Genomic DNA, 8,112 nt, shown 5'->3' with positions numbered 1-8,112 from the left:
GATGCATGTCATCGACCCCAATTGCGTGGATCGATGCTCATGATATTAATTTTTGGATTGTGTGGTCCAGATTCGATTATTTACAGACCGCCGTCATATAGCTGGAATATTGCCGAGTGCGGCGTAAAACAACCAACCAACCAACCACTAATCCACAGATGGGATGTAGTGATTTTGTATCCAAACCAGTATGTAATTTTATACCCATCAAAGTGTTCCTTAACTTGTGCATTAGTTTCAAAATACATCGTTACTTTTTTTCTCCAAACCTTTACTGACAATAATACAGAAAAGTTTAAGAAGCTTAGTTGGTTTCTATCAAAACAAAGACATTAACTTAGGTTTAACTGATTTGACTAGCCATTTTTTCACAAGATGACAAGATCCCAGGTAGCATGCCATCATCGGCCCTGCATCGGCCCAACGTCGGCTACACCATCGGCCCAACGTCGGCAAACTGCATCGGGCCGATGAAGTTTTGCTCATCGGATCGACATCGGCCCAACGTCGGCAAACGTCATCGGCCCTGCATCGGCACTGCACCGGCCCAGCATCGGCCCAGTGTTGGCAAACATCGTCGGGCCGATGAAGTTTTGCTCATCGGATCGACATCGGCCCAACGCCGGCAAACATCATCGGCCCTGCATCGGCAATGCACCGGCCCAGCATTGGCTCAGCGACGGCAAACATTGTCGGGCCGATGAAGTTTTGCTCATCGGATCGACATCGGCACAACGTCGTAAATAGTTATCTGGCCAGCCTTCGGCCAGAAATAGGCAACTGTTATGGAATCAGCATCGGATGGACATCGGCCCAATGTCGACAACAATTATCAGCGCAGCATCTGCCATTGTCTTAAATAGGCCGATGTCATCAGAAGTCATAACTGACAACATCTCATTTCATGTAAATGATGCCACAATAGAACTTTTCCAATTGTAGTGTTAGGGTACATAAAACTAAACATTTCTAAAAGCTGCAACTAGCTGTGATGTTAAAGTTACAAAGATAAATGGTAAAACTAAAAATACTGAATTTTTAAAAAGATAATATTTTTTTATCATAGTTAATACTTTGAAAACCAAATGTAAGTAATATAAATACTTCTAGCTATACAAAACAATCGAAATGATTACACTAGTTACAGTACTATTTTTTATGTACCCTAATACATGTGTAGTTAATACTTATAAATAAACACAAAGAGCAAAATAGAATAATAAACTTTATTATTAATTAATTATTTTTACAAGAAAACAGTGTAAATACCTGCAACAAGGCAGATGTGAAACATATATTCTCAAAACCAGTTTTAAAACACAGTCTAAACATATAACCCTCATATTGGCCTGCAAAATTTCATTTATGTGGCTTCAAATTCGTTTGCGAGACAAACTTTTCTCCCCTATTTCATCAAGTTAAAAAAGCATGAAGCAAAGGCCATAACTCCATACAAAATAAGTTCTTATAACCATCTTCTGGAGTTTGTACCTTAGATAAGCACCGAAAGTTTCATTTATTAACTTCAGCAGTGTCCAAGAGAAGCTGGCAGTATATGTTCCAAGTTCAAAAACAAGGGTCATAACCCTGTGAAAAATATGTTGTCAACACCAGCTTTTTGGATTTCTTTGTTCCGTTGCAATTCAGCACTTTTGTTTGCAGATTCTCAATCTACACCTCTGTTTTTCAGTACGCGTTTTCCTGATGCCATTTCTAAGCCTTGCTCCTGGAACTCGAAGCCATTCTTTTACACAGGTCACCATGTACTTGTCAATGGCTTGTAAGAGCCCAGCTGCAGGCTTCCTCCTCAGCTTCTGTTTACAAATGATAGCAAAAAATGCATATTATAAGTCATTGCATGCACTCTCACAATTACGAGTAATGGACTTCACAAGTGTGTCAAAACAAGCCATTGATAACATAATGGAATAATAGAATAAGTAATACCCTGTTCACATGCACCACCTTACATATGTGTGTATATATTATTTTAAGTATTGACACCTGTTAATAAATACAGGATTCACTCAAGGAATTTTCTGCCATGGGCCCTTTATGTGACAATTTCATATATTCCCTAGGTACACCTGCACTTGCCCATACAAATGTCCCATTGTATTTGAAAATGTGAGCCTTTTTCCAAATTTAGGGGCTAAAAGCAGAAGGCCCCACCCTAGAATTATCGGAATCCCAGTAAGTAAATTGATGAGTTTATAATATGTGTAAATAAGTAAATTGAATTATGTGTAATTATATACGCAAATAACATAACCCCTCCCAATATTGCATGGTAGATCCCTAATCTGTTTCTTATGTCAATTAAAAAAGATTTTATAACTGACATATCACCCTATTAATTTAGCCCAATAAACATCCCCAATAACCACATGATAACCCCCCTCCTCCAATCTTGCTGGAGAACAGTTTTAGGTGTGCAATCTCTCTTGTATGTCCATCAAAAGTAAGTCAGCATGAAATTTCATTTGGAAGATTACCATAGTAAGTGTCAGGGGCCCTTAATAGGGCAAACATGATATTAAATATATGCTTATAAATATTTCAAGCAGAAACATGTATCAGTTGGTTTGGTTTGTTGTTTAACGCCTCACTCAGCAATATTCCAGCTATATGACGGCGGTCTGTAAATAATTGAGTCTGGACCAGACAATCCACTGATTATCATCATGAGCATCAATCCATGCAATTGGGATCGATGACATGCATCAACCAAGTCAGAGAGCCTCACCTCCCGATCCCAATAGTCGCCTCATCCCATACGACAAGCATAGTTGCCTTTTACGGCAAGCATGGGTTGCTGAAGATATCTTCTACCCCGGATCTTCTATATGAATCAAAATTGGAGTAAATTTCCCATACTTGACACATCTAAAGAAATTTAATCCACTCACCAGTGCTCTCTCAGTTGCTCGATTTTGGAAAAGCTGCTAAGAGTTCATTCAGCTCATCCATGTTTGCCAATAGGCAATGGCTGAACATCTGGTTTTCTTAAATAGAAATATAAGAATGTTATATATCAAGTTTGTGTAGCAGCAGTGAGCACTAAGCTATTATGGTGATGATGTCAAGAGGTTGAGGGGAATGTTGCTCAAAACATAAAAGTAACATTTAAATAAAGCTTTGGCCATACACAGATATCAGGTCCTTTCCTTAATTCATACATCTTATCTCGTATATTTGCACTTGTACATACAGTCCTTATCTGGAGCCATGTAGCAGAAATAATTTCCCAGGGAAAGTAGTTTCACTTTAATAGCTATAGCCGCATCCATTGAAAAGCAATGAGAAAATCCCCATATTGACATAATATTGAACCGACCCTGTGAAGTCTGGTTACCACAAAACAGATTTCATTTATTATATGATACCAAAATATGTAGATTACATCATGGTAAACCAAAACTGCAAATAAACGCTTATCATTAAAAGATCAGATACAAAGGTATGTACATATTACAAACACTTGTATGCCAAAAATAGCAGGAAAGTATTGGGGACAAGTAATTTTATGCACAGTTTCATTGCTTGTAAACATAGGCAAAGGGATAATGATAAACTGAAATAATATATCTTTAGTTAGAATAAATCAAATTTGAAACAAGGCTCTGGGTGTTTTTCTACAATGGATAATGTCCTGAAAAATCTCTATTGAAGTATCTATTCTTCCTCATCAAAGTTTTACAATTAATTTGAATTTTGATTAAATAAATGACATTCTAAATTGTCATGTAATATATATTTAGCATCATACCTTTGAAATAGTACTTTTTTTAAATTTATAATTCAGTATTACATCACAAATGTACATCATAAATTACTTAAGTAGATAAGACTACCACCTCAACCCCCCACCCCCCCCCCCCCCCCCCAAAAGATTAATAAATAAAAAAATAAAAATCCATTCTGAATTAGCCATATCTCAAAACCTTAATCGATCGATACAGATACCATACATCGGTATAAGATTTCTGATCGATATATAGGTCTAGGTCTATGTGAGGTATCCAAGTAGATCTTGATAAAATTGCTCACACCTGTAATATGCATTGATCGTTTACAAAAAGAGCTGTCCTTTCATTTCGCCCATTGTCCAGAAAATGTTCAAAATTCGCAAGTAATTATGACATTAAAAAACATCAATTTTACTTTTTATTTATTTCAACTTTTGTGTGATCGAAAACCGAACTCGGCAGTGTAGCTCCGTTCATCGATCAGTAGGAACATTAGCTGGATCGCATGACATGCACACGCAATGCTGAAAGTTTCCGAAAGCCTCCTTATGAATTTCATGTTCACTGCTTTTTGCGCTGAAGGCAATCACAACATTGATTTGTAAATTCGAGTTTGTAATCAATTTCCTAACCTCATCCATCCCCACACTACGCCTGTGACAATGACAAATAGAGCAATGTTCATTCAAAAATACTAATGTAAGTAATTGTTTGGCTATTCATTTGCTTGCCGCTGTAATACTCTCACTCCGAGATTGCGACTCGTTGGTTGAACATCGCTGAATTTACATGGAAATAAAACATCTCTTGTCATGTTTTGTATTTGCACTTGTCCCCGCGTTTAGCTAGAAATATGTATATGGTGTTTAAAAAATATAAATAGAGAATCTAGTGAGGATGCAGTGTCACGACATATTCCACGGATTTTGTCACTGACGTAGAATATTGACAGGGGTGTGTTTCGCGAACTTCCAAAACACACAGGCCTAGATTTCTCTACTCACGTTGACACATTTGAATGAACACTTTTTCTCGTTTAAATTGTAAGGTTTGAAAATGAAATTAACCACTCGTAAATACAGAAATGAAGTAAACACTTACCGCAAAATAGGTTTTCCCTCAGCCCTCCACGCATCCTTTCGTCGTCTGCTTGAAAAGACGCGCGTGAGTAACAGCGCCCTCTATTACAAGAGTAGCTTCCCTTGAAGCATGTCGTGAAAACGTTGGACCAACGTAACATAACCGATCGCGATATTCCAAACTTTTGCCAACATCTTGTATTTTGCTGAATGAATTGTAAGATGTGACGAATCCCGTCTGTATATTCTCTTTCTGTTGTATATGTGCAGCCAAAAATGGTCAGTGAATGTGCTTGATCTATTTCATTTAAAAAATAAAAATAAAGTTAATATTTTGAGTTCGATTAGAATTATTGTATTGTTCGTAATTATATTTGAATTAAGTTTGTCACATTGTAATCGACAAATGTGTTATTTCTTTTATGTTATCATAACAAAATCAAATCATATATCAGGTTCAATGTCAGTGCCAATCAACAGCATTGGCCCGACAGCGGACCGCTGCAGTTTGCCGATGCCGATATTGCCGGCGGTTGCCGATGTAAAGCCAACGTCGGCCCGATGTAGGTGTGCTAGCTGGGATGTCGCTTACCTGTCAAAACCAAACAATCTATTTGAGTTTGGGCAATTAGACTGCCCTCACTCAAGGATAACCTATTCTACCCGGGATCTTCACATTGACTCTGTGTACGTGGGGTAATGTGAGAGGCGACTGACGGGATCGAGTGGTCAGGTTCGCTGACTTGGTTGAAGCATCGATCCCAATTACCCGGGGTAGAATAGGTCTTCAGCAACCCATGCTTGCTGAAAAAGGCGACTATGCTTGTCGCAAGAGGCGACTAACGGGATCGGGTGGTCAGGCTCGCTGATTTGGTTGATTCATGTCATCGATCCCAATTGTGTGGATCGATGCTCATTATGTCAGTCACTGGATTTTCTGATCCAGACTCGATTATTTACAGACCGCCGTCATATTGCTGGAATATTGCCGAGTGCGGCGTTAAACAGGAAACTAACAAAAAACAAAACAAGATTAGGTCAGAGCAGAACGTCATCATCACTAATTACTGCTTAAGCCGGCGTAAAACAACACTCACTCACTTACTTATTAACACGGCATTAAGTTTCATTTCTTATTTTTCTTGTTTTAACTTATTTTGTCATACAGACTCTGAAACAAATATATAAAATAACAGCCCATGCAAGTCTATAATATTTGGAGAGTCTAGATCACAACAGTTTTTGTTTTGTTTTATTAACATAATTTAACAACTGTATTATTTCTATAGAATATGTTCATTCTAGAGTGGAGATGTTAGCATAGTTTTAACCATATTATCACATATTACACTGCGAGGATCCGCGTGTTATCGCTGCTTAAATATTCATAGTACTATGCTTATCGTCAATACTTCACGAGCTTGTAAACAATACGTGTACATTCCTATACCACATATGAATGAATACGTACATAGTTCTGAGACTGCCTCCGTGGCCTAGTGTTAAAGCGTCCGCCCGGAAAGCGAAAGGTCCGGGGTTTGAACTCCGGCCATGTCATACAAAAAGACGTTGAAAGATAGTACTTATTGTTACTCTCTCTGGCGCTCGGCATTAACCCTCTGGATGCCGAGTTTTTTTTCTGACGCACATTTTTTTAAGATCGGATAAGAGAAGGTTGTGCGAGAATTGCGCTCACGCGGCACTTGATCTACCTATGGCTATAAAATTACGCAGAGGTGGAGAATAGTAAATTTCTTATTTGATAGTGTAAATTTAATTGTAAATATCAAACCGGTTTTTAAGAAAGACACTCCTAAGTGTTGTCCGAGAATTTTTTTTCTGCGTTGTAAAACAGTAAATTTCTCCGCTTTTTATCGTACACCGATAAAAGTTCTGTGCGACAATTTTTTTTATTAAGAAGCTTTACGGAAACTGTGAGCGAACAAAATACTGCCTAATATCTGAACGACATAACTACATATCAAATGGAGTTATATGCGTATGTATAACGACATACATTCAATTCCAAAAATAGCATGCCGTAAATGACGAAAACTGATTTTTCTCTATGACGTCAAAAGGTGACAGAGAGGTTACACACGTACAAAGAAAAGGGGGCATAACTCCGATATGCTTAGCTCTAGTTTGTTGTAACTAAGGTCACTTGGTGAGAATTAGCTGTTGGTAAGGACAATATATTTTCGTGGTGTTTTGTTCAGGAGGAACCAAACTATTCCAACACAAATATCGATAAAGAAACTGTACACGTTTAGTTATAAAATATACCCATAAGAAATGATGAAATCGTACTTCATAAAAAGGAGGTAATAGAGAAATGGATGGCCTTATCTAACCTATAACTTAGTCCTTACATTCCAACATTCTCCTGATTGTGTAAGTGTAATTTGACTAATGTTGCATCATTATTAATGGAGCAGTAGCCTTATCATCAAATGTAATGAAATACCCTAAAAATAACACGATTCCTTTTGACGTCATGGCTGGTTTTATGTCTTTGATAACGTCGGAAAAAGACGACACTGGTATTTTGATTAATATATATCTCCCCTAATTTTCGTTCATGGTATGGAAAATCTCGATGTGTGGAACGGAATTTGACGCTTTTTTGACACAACATAAAATGACTGCTCTCACCAAGGAAATAATGTCTTGAATAGGTAAACAATCAGATAGTTTATCGTGTATCTTAATTGGACAAGACACGCACCTGTCTGGCATCAATTTACGTAATGAAATTCCCAAAAGAATATTTCAAAACAATCAAAATTATATTCAATATTGGACATATATTTGTTGATTATTATGTTATTATTTCTGACACAATAAAAGATGCAAAGAAAGCTCTATTGGTATAGAATTATCAGGATAATCGTATACGTTTGAACCAACGGGGTACCTGGCATGGGTTTTATTTTTATACATTTTACAATTCCTGGACAAATAAAGTAGACTGTTTACTATCCTGTGATCAAAATATTAAAACAATAATGTAACCATTGATTATATAATGCAAAACGAGAGCAATAATTCGTAAATTGTTTGTGACTAACGCGCACCTGGCGAATCGTTGGATATCACTGTTCCCTGTATCCAACGACATAAAAGACAAATCCAAGAACAAGACATTTCAGAAATGTGTGCATATATTTTACCGAAAAATATTATCCATTTTGTTAAAGTAATTTTTTCAGTTTTAGTTATAAAATAAAATGAAACGGCTATTCATGGACATTGGTTATATGAACTTATAATATTGACTTATT

The 8,112-nt window shown here is 37.0% G+C and overlaps 1 long non-coding RNA gene across 1 annotated transcript; it reads right to left on the bottom strand.

Annotated features, from left to right (window-relative positions):
* Positions 1–1,264: 1,264 nt before the first annotated feature.
* Positions 1,265–4,905, bottom strand: LOC139470985 (uncharacterized). The gene is made up of 3 exons (XR_011653811.1): positions 4,851–4,905; positions 2,910–3,005; positions 1,265–1,814 (listed from the first exon to the last, which is right to left on the bottom strand). It is a non-coding gene; the product is annotated as an uncharacterized lncRNA (long non-coding RNA).
* Positions 4,906–8,112: the final 3,207 nt, after the last annotated feature.

Source organism: Haliotis cracherodii, unplaced genomic scaffold, assembly GCF_022045235.1.
Source record: "Haliotis cracherodii isolate W230 unplaced genomic scaffold, xgHalCrac1.p SCAF_21, whole genome shotgun sequence".
Lineage (NCBI taxonomy): Eukaryota > Metazoa > Mollusca > Gastropoda > Lepetellida > Haliotidae > Haliotis > Haliotis cracherodii.
This window is presented reverse-complemented; position numbering and strand designations above follow the sequence as displayed.